We start from the raw sequence: 13,320 nt of genomic DNA on the forward strand, positions 1-13,320 counted from the left end.
AGTACAAAAGTACTGGCATCAAAAAGTAAAAGTGCCCATTTTCTTGTAAGAATTGCCGTAGTATAAAATAGGGCTTTAGTGATTGATGTACTGTATGTTTCTGTAATAATAATCTAAATCTGAAATGTTATACTCAAGTGAGGTTAAATAACATAAAAACTGTACTTGACTACTTGAGTAAAAGTACTTCGATTGCACCAATGGAATGACATCAGGACTAGTGACGGTGGGTACATGAAAATGTGTCGCAGTGGAAAAGGTGGTGGTGGTGAGGGGGGGGGGGGGTGGTTATGACAGACAGTACATTCAATCAGGAGAGAAAGACGAGAAGAAGGGCAGATTGGAGATGCGGGGAGGGGAGGATTGACAGGAACGAGGACACGGGAGGACAGGACGGACGGAGAGGCACGCAGAGAGAGGAGAACTGAGAGCTATACGTGTGCCGAGATAAGACCTGAACAGAAGCCGATAGGACAGTGTGGTTCTCAAAGTGGGGTCCGGGGACACCCAGGGGGCCCTCGAGGGGGTTCCAGGGGGGGACAATCTCTTCACTAGCATCACAAGCAGTTTGTGTTTCGAACTTTCGAACTTTGAAACATTTTAACACAAATCTTGTTACATATATCTTTGCCAAACGCATTCAATTTGGGGATCCTTGGACATGAAAATGTTTGAGAACCATTGTGATAGGACATAGAGATGACACGCATACCAACACAACGAGAATGGTCGCGAGTACACTGCAGTAACATACGTCCTCATTGTTAATTAAACTCTGAGGGGGATAAAGTGGATCTGATATATTGACTGTGTTTCTCTGTGTGTATGCAAGAGAGAAGAGAGAGGATGCGCTACATCAGTGTGAGAGAGGGACGTGTGGCCTAAATCCCGGAGACAGCCAACATCAGCATCCATGTCACAAAACAACGGGAGGGCCACATCCTGTATGCACGCACACGCACACGCACACGCACACACACACACACACACACACACACACACACACACACACACACGCACACGCACACGCACACTTCTTCAGTCAGCAGCTGAGATCTGCTGACCCAACAGCACAGAGGCACCAGGGCATGGGCCAAACACAGCATTGAGATAAGCATCAAAGCTAACATACTATGCACACACAGACAGGGAGGCAGGGGCACACGCACACGCACACACACACACACACAGACACACACAAATGCAGGGGATGTGTAGCGAAAGTATCAGAAGGGCGGTAACGACGAAGCTAGAAATAGCAAATGGGCCGGGTGGAAAGTTAAATCAGAGTTGGTGAAAAAGCTATTAAAGTCTCCATGTGAGTTGGCCCTCATCACTAGCTAGTGGGGGGAAGGGAGGTATAGGGATGGGGGTGGATGGGAGGACTCAGGGAAAGGTTGTTCAGGTGGGATATGAAGTGGTGCTTTTAAGGGCCGGGCTGAAAATGAGAGATAGGAATACTTTTGCTTCACTTTTCCCCATTAAGCCATGGGTCATATAATCCAAAAGGCACAGTTAACCGAGATCTTTATGGCGTCCCTCCCTGCAACGATACTATGAATGGAATGGTCCAGTGCATCAACTTGAGACAAATTGTTATTAATTACTCCTAAAATAGCCTGCACCAAGAATAAGACAAAATCGTGTCTGTCAAATTTGACGTCTAACATGACTGATTGTTTAGTAGAGTTTCATGTGAATGACTCCATGTGTTTGTATTTGGCTCCTCGCCCCACCTGAATTTCTTTTTTTTACCAGGGAAGATTTATGTTTAAAATAATAAAATATTTTACATTTTGTAAAAAAGAAAGAAAGAAAGAAAGAAAGAAATAAAGGTGCCAGCCAGGTTAGGGTTAACTACTGGTTTGTAATTTTCTTTTTTTTTGCTGCAGATTTAACCACTGCTGCACTGTTCTAACCCGATGATAGACAGCTGCATGTCTGCCCCGAGACAGACACGAATCAATCACATCCTCCAGGACTCCGCCATGCCTTGTTTACAGGAAGTAAATTCTCCACACAGGCTGCAGAGTGGAATGACACTACAGTGGCTCTTTGTTTCCACGAATTCATCCATCAAATGTGTCTTTTCAAACAGGAACAGGGACCTCGCCATAGGCCACGGGCCACACATGGTTTTGATTGGCCTTCAATTTCAAATCCGAGGTCAGGGGGCTAGGCGGCCGTCACTCCCCTCACCTGCCGCCCACCCTCGTTCGACATCTTCCCCCCCCCCCCTGCGGCGCTTTACTTGTGTCACAGGTTTGTGTACACACGTGTTTCTGTGTAGACCCGAGCCGAGGCCCCCTCCCGCGGAGAGTTTCCTGTGTCGCCGGGCCGCGACCCCCCTCTGACCACACGGCCCTGCCTCCCCAAGGTGCTGCTGATGAAAGGACTTCAGGAGGAGACCTTCACAGCAGGCCTGATTCATCTCTTTTGAATTTCAAGGGTTTGATAATATCTCTTATCCTTGAGACCCACATATTCTACACTGTAAAACCCTTAGTTATTTTAACGCAGAGAGTGAAATTAATTGAACCTCAGGCTCAGTTTGTTCAGACTCTTTTTTTTTTGTACACCTTGGGATCCTTGTACTTTAAAAGAACCGATGGACTCACTCCGGGAGCCAGTGCTGCCAAGAATGATTAAGGAAGGAAGGAAATATGGGGAGGAAAAAGAGAAGAGGCAAAAAAAGAAGAAAGAGAAGAAATACTCTTCTCAAGAGGTGGTGCTGACCCTTCCTGTGGCCACCAGCCTATTATTCATAACAGCCCCATATTGGGGAGAAAGGAAAGGGTTGGCCTGATCCTCATTAAGAAGCAAGGAGAACATCAAAGACCAGCCGCAATCCTCTATCAGTCAGAGGCACCCTCAATCCCCATCATATTAAAAGTAGAGAGGGCAGTTCAGTGTCAAGTTCTGACTGTGGCATGCTCTGGGGCTTGAGTTGGGGGGGGGAGCGGGGGGGGGTGGTATATAAGGTCCTGAAGGTCAGTGGAAAGTTTGAGCAAAGCTCTCCTTCACCTCAGCAGTAGGCCACCGCTGAATAAGCTTACTGGTGCAAAGGAGAAAAATGGCACGGGGTGGGGTGGGCGGGGTGAGAATGATAACTAACAGCTGTGGGCGGAGGTTGAGGAGATGATCCATTTCACCAACCTCACAGCATTCAGGAGAAAGAGCATCACACGCATAAAGGGAATCTGTTGCCCCCCCGTAGGGAAAAGCCCCGTGAACCTGAAGAAGGAGCTGGTGACGAGGAGGTGGGGGGGAACACAGGAAACAGCGGCGGGGAATGATGTGGATCGTAAACCGCATTGGAGAATGTGCTGCTGAGGTGCTTTGCTCCAAAAGGAACCAAAAGGAACGCGTCAAGTATATATATACACACAAAGGAAATATTCTGCATGTCTCTAGAGAGCAAAGGAGTGAAAGAGACAGAAAAAGAGCCAAGTTTTAAGTGTTAAGTGGGAGAAGATAATGCCTGCTCTGCAAGAGTTTTAAAACGGAAGATGAACGCTCAACGCTCAAGGGGAAGCTCCACCACGGCGGTGGTCTGGCCCTGTACAGCTGGGTAGACTCAGGACACAATAACACAGGGGAGATGATGGGAGTTAATTCCATAGACACAGCATGGTCTAAAATAACAGACACTGTTTAATTCCTGACTCATTGTGGTATAGCGCTGAGACCTGACCCCAAAAAGAGAGCGTGTGTCAGCGTGGAAGACGAATAGGCATGCACATGCGCACAAAACAAACAAACATAAACATGAGAACAAACTCTCTCTTTCACTCTCTCTGCCTCTCTCTCTCTCACTCTCACAAATACATCTGTTTAGCATTGCATCAGTCAGTTTGCAAGTATTTGCTCTGTGGTTGCGAACCACACGGCTCTTAATAATACGCTGTCTTCCCACGGATGTGTGGGTGTGAATAAGCTGACGACGTGATTGTGAACTTAAGGAGGCCAAAACAGGACATAACTCAGGGCATTGTGCTTAGTCAAAACAAAACATTGAAATTGCCAACTAATTGTTTCATTCATTGCGAACAGGCGCTTGTTGGTGACACAGGCGGCATAAATCTAAAACGAGGAGGATCATCAAACGCATTTTAACCAAAGCCATCATCTTTATAGACCTCTGACATCTTCAGAGTGTGGGAGTAAGTTGCTGTTTAATTGTCTGTGCATTACAGACAGATCACAAAGAGACAGAATCTGTACATGACAGAGAGACAGAAACATACAGAGAGAGCCAGGATGTATGTGTTGTGTTGCCACTCATGACCTGTTTGCCACAGACTCTGTAGTGCATCAGTGTGTGTGTGTGTGTGTGTGTGTGTGTGTGTGTGTGTGTGTGTGTGTGTGTGTGTGTGTGTGTGTGTGTGTGTGTGTGTGTGTGTGTGTGTGTGTGTGTGTGTGTGTGTGTGTGTGTGAGAGAGAGAGAGAGACAGAGAGAGAGAGAGAGAGAGAGAGAGAGAGAGAGAGAGAGAGAGAGAGAGAGAGAGAGAGACTATCTTCTAGAGTCTATCTATGCAATCTTCTTCTAAAGAGAATTAATGTAGTGAAACATTTTGCAGAATAGCAGAGAATGAGAAATGTGAGAGCAGGTTGGAGTTACAAAAAGAAAAGTGTGTGCCTTATTCACAGTTTACCCAGTCCAGCCCATCATGACCACAAATTGGTTTGACATCCGCTTGGCATAGATAATATTTAGCTAGTATCTTTACAGACTTCATCACATTGATCCGATGATGTCCAATATTTTCTATAGAAGGTCTTTAAGCTTCTTATTCGGTCGATAAGGTAAGCATCCTTCCCACATCATAGGGAATATGACTGCGTGTAGACAGATGCTGGAGGTGGCTTGATATATTAGAAGTGACTCATCATTTTTTTTAAAGAGCCTGTTTTGAGATGATGTGCCTGGTTTGGATCATAAGCACAACAGCCACTTGCTGATGCCAGCTGGCTTCTTGGCACGCTGGCATATTATAGACTTTCCAGTAGTCCACTGGATTAATATAACAACTGAAAGCTGGCACGAAGAGCCACAGGGAGGCCAAATAAGTGGGTTTGTTGAGCACACAACAGGAATTCCCATAGACCAGTGGTTCCCAAACATTTTAACTCAAGACCCAAAAGAGAAATTAGACAGAATAAACTACACAAAATGAATAAGAACGTCTATTGCAGTTTCTGTACTGTAACTTCCTCCATCAACTCCTGTTATGACCCCGCCCAAAGAGTGCTATCCTCTCTACTACACCCACTTGTATCCCTGACTCTAAACCTCCTATTTATCACAGTGACACCAGTGGCTTGTGGTTATTGACTGGGAGTGCATGCCTATCCCATCCACAAGCTCAGTCATCAAATTAGATACTGTGGCAAAATGTCTGGAATGTTAAATGAGTAGTGTCATGTATCTTGTGTGTTAGCAGAGTGAAGGAAAATCAATTCAAGTTAATGCCTGGATAATGTGCAGTTACGAGGGCAAATGGGCAATTGTCTAACAAAGGGTGTTTAATTATTCACAGACTGTGTATAACACAGCAAACACAGCACCGCTTTGCTGTTAGAACTTTTCATTTTCATGGCTTCTTTGCCATGATAATATAAATAAAACACCACCACTGGTGAGACTGACACACACACTCACACTCACACTCACACACACACACACACACACACACACACACACACACACACACACACACACACACACACACACACACACACACACACACACACACACACACACACACACACACACACACACACACACACACACACAGATATGGATGCCTGTGTGTTTTCAAGTGTGTTTGTCGTGCAATTAAACTGGGCTGTGATCCAAATCCTTTGTTGGGTTTGTATTCCGAATTAATTTCATGTTAAACTGTGCAAATAGAACTCTCGATGTTGTCCATTTAAAGTTCAAAGATAAGCATTGAGCATAACTAAGCTGTGTGGTCACATGCCCCCAAATACACACACGTACACACTCACGCACGCATACGTATTAGGACATTTATACACATCATAACTATAAAGCCATTCTCTCAATTTTACTTGTTCTTCTACTCCACTGCATCTCAGAGGCAAAGTATGTATTGGTACTTTTACTCAAGTACAACATGTTAGTGAGTACACTGACTGCATCCCTACAGAGCAGACATATGGCCAGATTGTCTCTCTAGAGCAGTGGTTTTCGACCTTTTTCATATCAAGGACCATTATTGTCTCCACCAGGCCGAAGGCATGGGGAGAGAGTATGTTTTGCACTGTGTGTGTGTCCGTCCGTCCTTCCGTCCGTTACCAGTTAATCTCCGCCACCGTTGGCCCAATCCATGCCAAACTTTGCACACACTCCCTGGATGCCAACGACGAACCTCTGCCCCAAATATTCTTCAACGGCCTGTTATAGCGCCACCATGAGGCCGATTTATGCAAAACACATTTCTGTAGATTACTCGTACACATTGTATCCATACATCACACAATTCGGTACACACTATCTCCATAGTCATGTCTCACTCAAATCGGTACACATGATCTCTGTAGTCATGTGATCAAGACGAATCTGTTGGATTTCTCAGATTCTACACTGATTGACCTGTGATCTGGCTCTGCATTTCCTCAACAAAATGAAGAAAATTGTTGCAAAAACAAAAACAACAACAAACTAAAACACTCCTAAACATTTTGCCACACATCTCACACAGTCCTATCCTCCTGGTGGAGACCTGTGCCCAGAAGGGCACTTTTTCTAGTTTATTCTGCATTTGAGCCACGGACCACCATTTATTGCTGACATTTATCCTCTCAGATCCAAAACTTTGAATATTTTCTTTGTTTTTGTGTCCACAATTACATGCTGTATGGATGTGGTGATCAAAATAACAACTCTTCTACATTCTCTAATTGTATCGACTTCTTGTAAATTAAGCAAAGCAGATGTTTAACAATAATTTATCTCTTGAGAGCGTAAAATTAAACCATATGGACCACTACGGGTCCATTTGGTTTCATTTTACGCTCTCAAGAGTTAAAGATCTATAAGGGTCCATTTGGTTAACAACTCTCCATCATTTAGCTGGAGACCACCTGGAACCCCCTCAAGGACCACTGGTGGTCCCCGGACCACTGGTTGAGAACCACTGGCCTATAGAAAATCATGGATATTTGTACAGCTCAGGGCAGAGGAATGACAAACTGTCTTGATAACTCTTCATTCAGTATAGCCTACATTCCCATGTGTATTATTTTAATCACTCCTCAGCTCCCTCCAGACTGCATATGATTGCGAACGCAGTGAGCACTAACTATGAGACCCTGCAGATCATCTCTGTCTGTGTGTGTGTGTGTGTGTGTGTCTGTCTGTCTGTCCCGCTGTGACACCACCCGCCCGCCACCAGAGGGCGCAGCTGTAGCACACACACACACACACACACACACACACACACACACACACACACACACACACACACACACACACACACACACACACACACAGGGCGCAGCTGTAGCACACACACACACACACACACACACACGAGCTGCGTTCGCTTCCCGCGTTTGCGCGTCTTACTTGTGACTATAAACATGATAAAGATGTTTGTTTACTCCTAAGCTGAGTCCACGGGCAACACACGGGCAATACAAGAGAGTGATAGGACTAATGGTGTCTGTGGGTAGCAAGCCAAATAAGCATTGTCAAACTAGCTAGTGTTGAGAGGTTGATGTGTCATACGTAGATCTGTTGCTGTCGGAACAGGTGAACTTCATTATCTCATCGTTCTCAGTAACTCTACCACACGCTGTGATTACGTGGTCGGGGGGCTGTGGACTTCACGCACTCTCTAACTTCAAAAGCAGACCTGAGAAAATGCTACGGATACTTTTCTCACAAGAATCTTGTGAAGATGAAACCTCACAACCGGGAGTCAATTAGGAAAGTGAAGAAAAGAATGAACGCAACATCTGGTTGCTTTCCACATTCCACTGTTATCCCATCACACATCACAGCAGAGAGGCTGGATAATCAATCAAGTCCGGACCAAACCCTTCACCCAGAGAGGAGTGGAATTACAGCCAGAACTATCCCAGGTCAAATATATACAGTACTGTATGATTTACCCTTGCTGCTATACACTCCTATCTCATTTTCATAATCAAATATCATCCTGAGCATTTCTCTGGCGGTGGTGCCCTTACTGTGTGCTCTCACCTATCTAATGAATACTTGAAGACTGGATTAAAATGCCAACAGTCAAGATTTTCACCAAAATAGACTTAGCAATTAGCATATTTCAATTTGTCAAGGCAACAGCAGACTTGTAATTCCTAATGAGCTAGCACAAAATTAAAGGACAAATGTGAGGGAGATATTAATAAATAAATAAAAAGCGCCTTGTTGTAATGTAATGCAGTTAGTTGGAGACTTTCTGGACATACCTGGTACAGTAATGAGCGTCACGTCAAACACAAGAGGAATGGCAAAGAGGAGGTTTATGGATAGATGCGATGAGAGAGGACATGCAGGTGGCTGGAGTGACCGAGGAGGGCGTAGAGAAGAAGATGGAAACAGCTGCTGTGGTGACCCCCGTGGGAATTAGCCGAAAGGAGAAGGAGAAGAAGGAGAAGGAGAAGAAAAAAGGAAGCTTTTTGCAATGACAAGTCAGCACGGACAAAATTGGTAACATCTATCACAGTTTTCTAAGGCCAATCTGCATAAGAAAAGGTTATAGGATACAGTGGACATTTGTGCTTTAAAATAGTCTACATGTTGCAACTATTTAAAAACATACTTGTATCAGACTAATGTCCCCAATTCACCATTTGTCAGCCTTCTGATTGGTCCCTGACTGACTAACCAGCAGGCCCTTTCTGCCTTGTTCCGCCTTGTTTATGTTGAATTAGCTAAAACATCAATTTGGAAAAAGCGAAAAACAAACATGTTATGCCCAGTCACCATGCTGCACCTGTGATGTTCCTTTTTTACTTACACCAAGTTTAAAATAAGAATTGAATGCACAGAATATCAATACCAATACGTTATTTCAATGGTAGTGGATGGAGAGAAAGGATTTTTGTCCAACCACGAAACAGCAACCACGGGCGGGACTTGACAAAGGGTGAATTACAGGTGACAAAACACCAGCATATATTACTCCTGGGCAGAAGAGGCCACACCACAGTGTACCCTTAAACCTCACTGCTTCACGCTGTGTATAACTTAAGAGCACTTAAGGGACGGGGCTTTACATCCACTGTGAAAACAGCTGTTTGACATCATCTCTGGAGGACAATGGACATTGCCATTTCCAAGTGGGATCAGATTCCTCACAGGGACAGAAAGCTTAACAGAGTATGTCATAGGCTACTGCACGTCTGCAAGACTGCACCACCACCGAAAATACAGGAGTGACTGTTATGTTTAGAGATCATTGGTTCTCAACCTTTTCATTTCAAGCATGATCCCCCAGAATAATCATATTTGAACTGGGAACCCTCAAAATAATCATATTTTAATCCCCCCTTCCCCCCTCTGACAAGCTTTTGGAATTGTAGGAGTAGAGGGATTCCATTTAAACCCATTCTGACCTGAGATCAGATTCATACGAGGTTTCCACTGGGACACACACTGGTCTGATGAACCCATTCTGACCTGAGATCAGATTCTAAAAATGTCAGTCGCTCTTCGATTTTTCAAAAATAGCAGACCTACAAGCTCGTATCGCGCCACTCGGTGGCGCGATATGAGCTTGTAGATCTGCTATTTTTCAATAGCTAAAGCATAACATGATGCTGACACCAAAATGGGTGCCCGGTCAGAATGGGTTAGACTAGGTAAATATTGTCAAAATAGCCGAACTACAAGCTCGCAACGTGTGTGAGCCTGCCCTGTACTGTATGTATTTCATCATCATTCATCTATTTTCACAATGGTTGACTCTTTCTTATAATATTATTTGATAATTCGGCCAATGTTTGACCAGTTTTTATAATATAGTTTGTTGATTACTTTTGATGCAGTAATGGTATTTTTATGGTCTTAAAAGGACCACTTCATCACTTTTCAACCTACCTTCATATAATTGGTCTCTCCCTCACTAATGTTCATGCTAAAATGCCACAATTATTTTCTACTCAGTCTGTGTCTCATGGAAGGGCTGTGGGAAATTCAGAAACTCTTTTTAACGATGATGTCACTGGTGGACGGGTTTCTGAACTGCCCACAGCCCTTCATATAATGAAGGTGTTACTGCGTGAGACATAACCAAATGCTGCTTTCTCAAGCTTGACAGTGCCACAGTTTGTCTGCATTCCTGTGCTGGTAAAGGCAACACATTCTGTCATTATAATTCCAACAGTAGGCCTATCTGCCCTTTCCCCAGAGCCGTCAACTTTACTAGATAGTAGATACTGCTTGTGAGATAGTAGACACTAGACAGCAAGGTTCAATGTTTCTTGTGGACATCCTGAACAAATGAAAGCTGGCAAGCAATAACGGTCACAGTGGTCAAAAAGAAACATGGAAAACACTTGAGCTGAGCGTTGAGTCACTGTATACAGGTGTATCAGGTACTTCTGCATGGCAGTTTTTCTTTTAAAGGGTGGGTGAAAACAGGTGCTGGCTTGTGAAGAGAGTCCTAGTATTTAATTAAGAGTGAAAGAGAGCAGCTGCATACTCATAACGGAAATCAAATTTAGAACATTAAAACCAACATTTCTACAGCATTCCCTCCATCAGTTTTAATGAATTTATATTTTAGCGGCAGGGCTTTGACTAGTGTGTAACTGCTCTGTCATTCTTCCTACAATACGTAGGCATTTCTTTCAATTTAAGATTATGTTGTTAAGGTTAGGACTTGAGTTTGGGGTTAGGGTTAGATTTAGTTTGGTTAGGGCTAAGGTATGGTATAGTACTATAGTGGTGCTGGTCAAGGTTAGGGTTAGATTAGAGGTTTGAGAATTAATGAAGTTGAAAGTCCTCACAAGTACAATAGCATAAGCAGTACAAGAGTATGTCCCCATGTGTGCACACATGCATGTGTGACCCCCCCGAACACAAGGATATGGATTGGCTGAGTCAGAATGCAGTTTACTGCTGAAGAGGCTAGCTGTTCTGTCCTTCCTCCCCAACCAGACCATTGTATATCCTATACTATACACAACCTGAGCCCACCAAACTCTGCTCTACCAGGCCTCCCACAACCTCAGCACTTTTCAATCTGCTTCCCCCAAACCAAGTTTTGCCCTGTCTCTGATTGTATTACGTGCACATGCATAGGCACGTGAAGACACGCAAACACTCATTCATGCATCACAACTCTCCGCATCACAACTCTCTCTCTCTCTTTCATATCTAAAGGTCACACTGAAACCCTTTGAAGCAAAGGGTTTCCCGTTGGATCCCTGACTCCCCCGACATACCATTGGTCCGATATCTCGAACCCTCTCCCTAACCCTAACCTCCCACGGGGCAGCACACCTAAACCTAACCTTAACCCTCTCCCAAACCTTAACGCACCCCTCACCCTCACCAACCTTAATCCGGTCATTTTAACGCACCCCTCAAAACCCTTAATCTGGTCGTTTTAACGCACCCCTCACCAACCTTAATCCAGTCGGACCAATGCTATGTCTAACCAATGCTATGTCTAACCAAAGTATGCGTCCCGACGGGTGCTGTACTTAGTTTACAGTTTTTGGTTTAGACTAGTGACTAGTCATTGGTCAGACCAGTCATTAGTCCTACAACTACAACCTATCTCAAACCCTCACCCTCACCTCCCACGGGGCAGGAGACCTAAACCTAACCTTAATCCATGTCTAACCAAACCAATGACTAGTCTAAACTAAGTATGCACCCCCTCCCGACTCCCCCTGGCTTTGTGTCGAAGTGTCCTTGAACAACTTTACCCTAAGCTTCCAATGAGCAGGTTTGTGCCTTGCATGGTTGCCTCCACCATCGGTGTGTTTGAATATAGGTGAATATAATGCACATATGGCACTTTGGAGAAAGGTGCTATATAATGTACATTCTAACATTCTAGCATTCTAACATACATTTCAGATTTGCACATACAGTTATAATAACTAAGCTCACGAAACCCAGCAGGAGTATGTGCGCTCCTAAAGGATTTGCAGTGACTGACAAATCCTGATTGTGTCCGTCTGTCTGCCCTCGCATGGCCTGTCTCAAGCTATCACCATGGAGATGAGCTGAGTTTATCTGCTGTCTCATGCTGAGTGCATGCGCTGCTGCACTACAGCATACCACATAAGCACGTCCACCTGACACTGTCAGACACACGGCTCCCAAGCGAGAAGGAGCGCGTCTTTCCCCCCTGTCGACCGACCGGTGCAATAAATGCACAAAAGCCACATGCAGTCATTCCATGTGCTGCATCCTCTCTAATGGCTATAGTGGTGGCATACAGTCAAATACAGATTTAAAGGGAAACACTCACATGGTGCATTTCAGTTCATTGTTGATGATTATCATAGGGCCTATACTATAGAAGCAACGATGTACGGTATTATATGAAACAATCGACATTGACAGATTCCCCTTTATGTCTTATATTGCATTTATGTTCCTAGTAATCCTACAATTCCCATGATGCATTTCATGGGCATGCATTTGTCTGTGGCCTCCTTTACATCAGTCTGTCTGATTCATACTTTCTTAAGTCAATATGTACAGTGAACAAGGACAATAACACAGCCACTGAGGGTAGGGATTCACAGATTGTTGTACCCCAGTGACATCAAAGGAGATAAAAAAAAGACTCTTCTGAGTTATGGTTGATGCAATGTTAGCCCTACACATAAAGTCGAAAATGGTGATGGCTCCCCTTTAAGACATCTTAAGAACATCACATCACTGAGAGAGAATTCAAGTGTCTGCAAGACAGTGGATATGAAGTGAGCAAGTGAACACAACAGAAATGCCTTCCATGATACTAACAAAATTTCACATCAACTACAGATTCAATTAAGTGGCTTGTGAGGATAAAGTAGCCGGCTACCACAAAGCCAATTCCAATATAGTATGGATCGCAGGTGATGGACTCACTCACACACAATGATGTACAGCTCAATCATGCAATAAGGACCACAAAGCATAATTGCAAGCAACATCTGTAGCCTACCCAGTGAGCTGGAATGTATGTACTGTATGTTGACAGTGATAGGTTCATTTAAATATTATCAGCTTGTAAGGAAAGTCTAATTGAGTCCAGGGAGGAAAACAGCAACACATTCAGGACAGATTGCTCCTCCATAACCGATGAGGTTTTAATTGAA

At 44.2% G+C, this 13,320-nt stretch overlaps 1 protein-coding gene across 1 annotated transcript in view; it reads right to left on the reverse strand.

The window, feature by feature from the left end:
- kiaa1217 (KIAA1217 ortholog) overlaps positions 1–13,320 on the reverse strand; it is a 151,729-nt gene that overhangs the window by 137,804 nt on the left and 605 nt on the right. The gene's annotated exons all lie outside the window — the stretch shown is intronic.

This window comes from Protomyctophum parallelum, assembly GCF_964188405.1.
Source record: "Protomyctophum parallelum genome assembly, chromosome: 12".
NCBI classification, from domain to species: domain Eukaryota; kingdom Metazoa; phylum Chordata; class Actinopteri; order Myctophiformes; family Myctophidae; genus Protomyctophum; species Protomyctophum parallelum.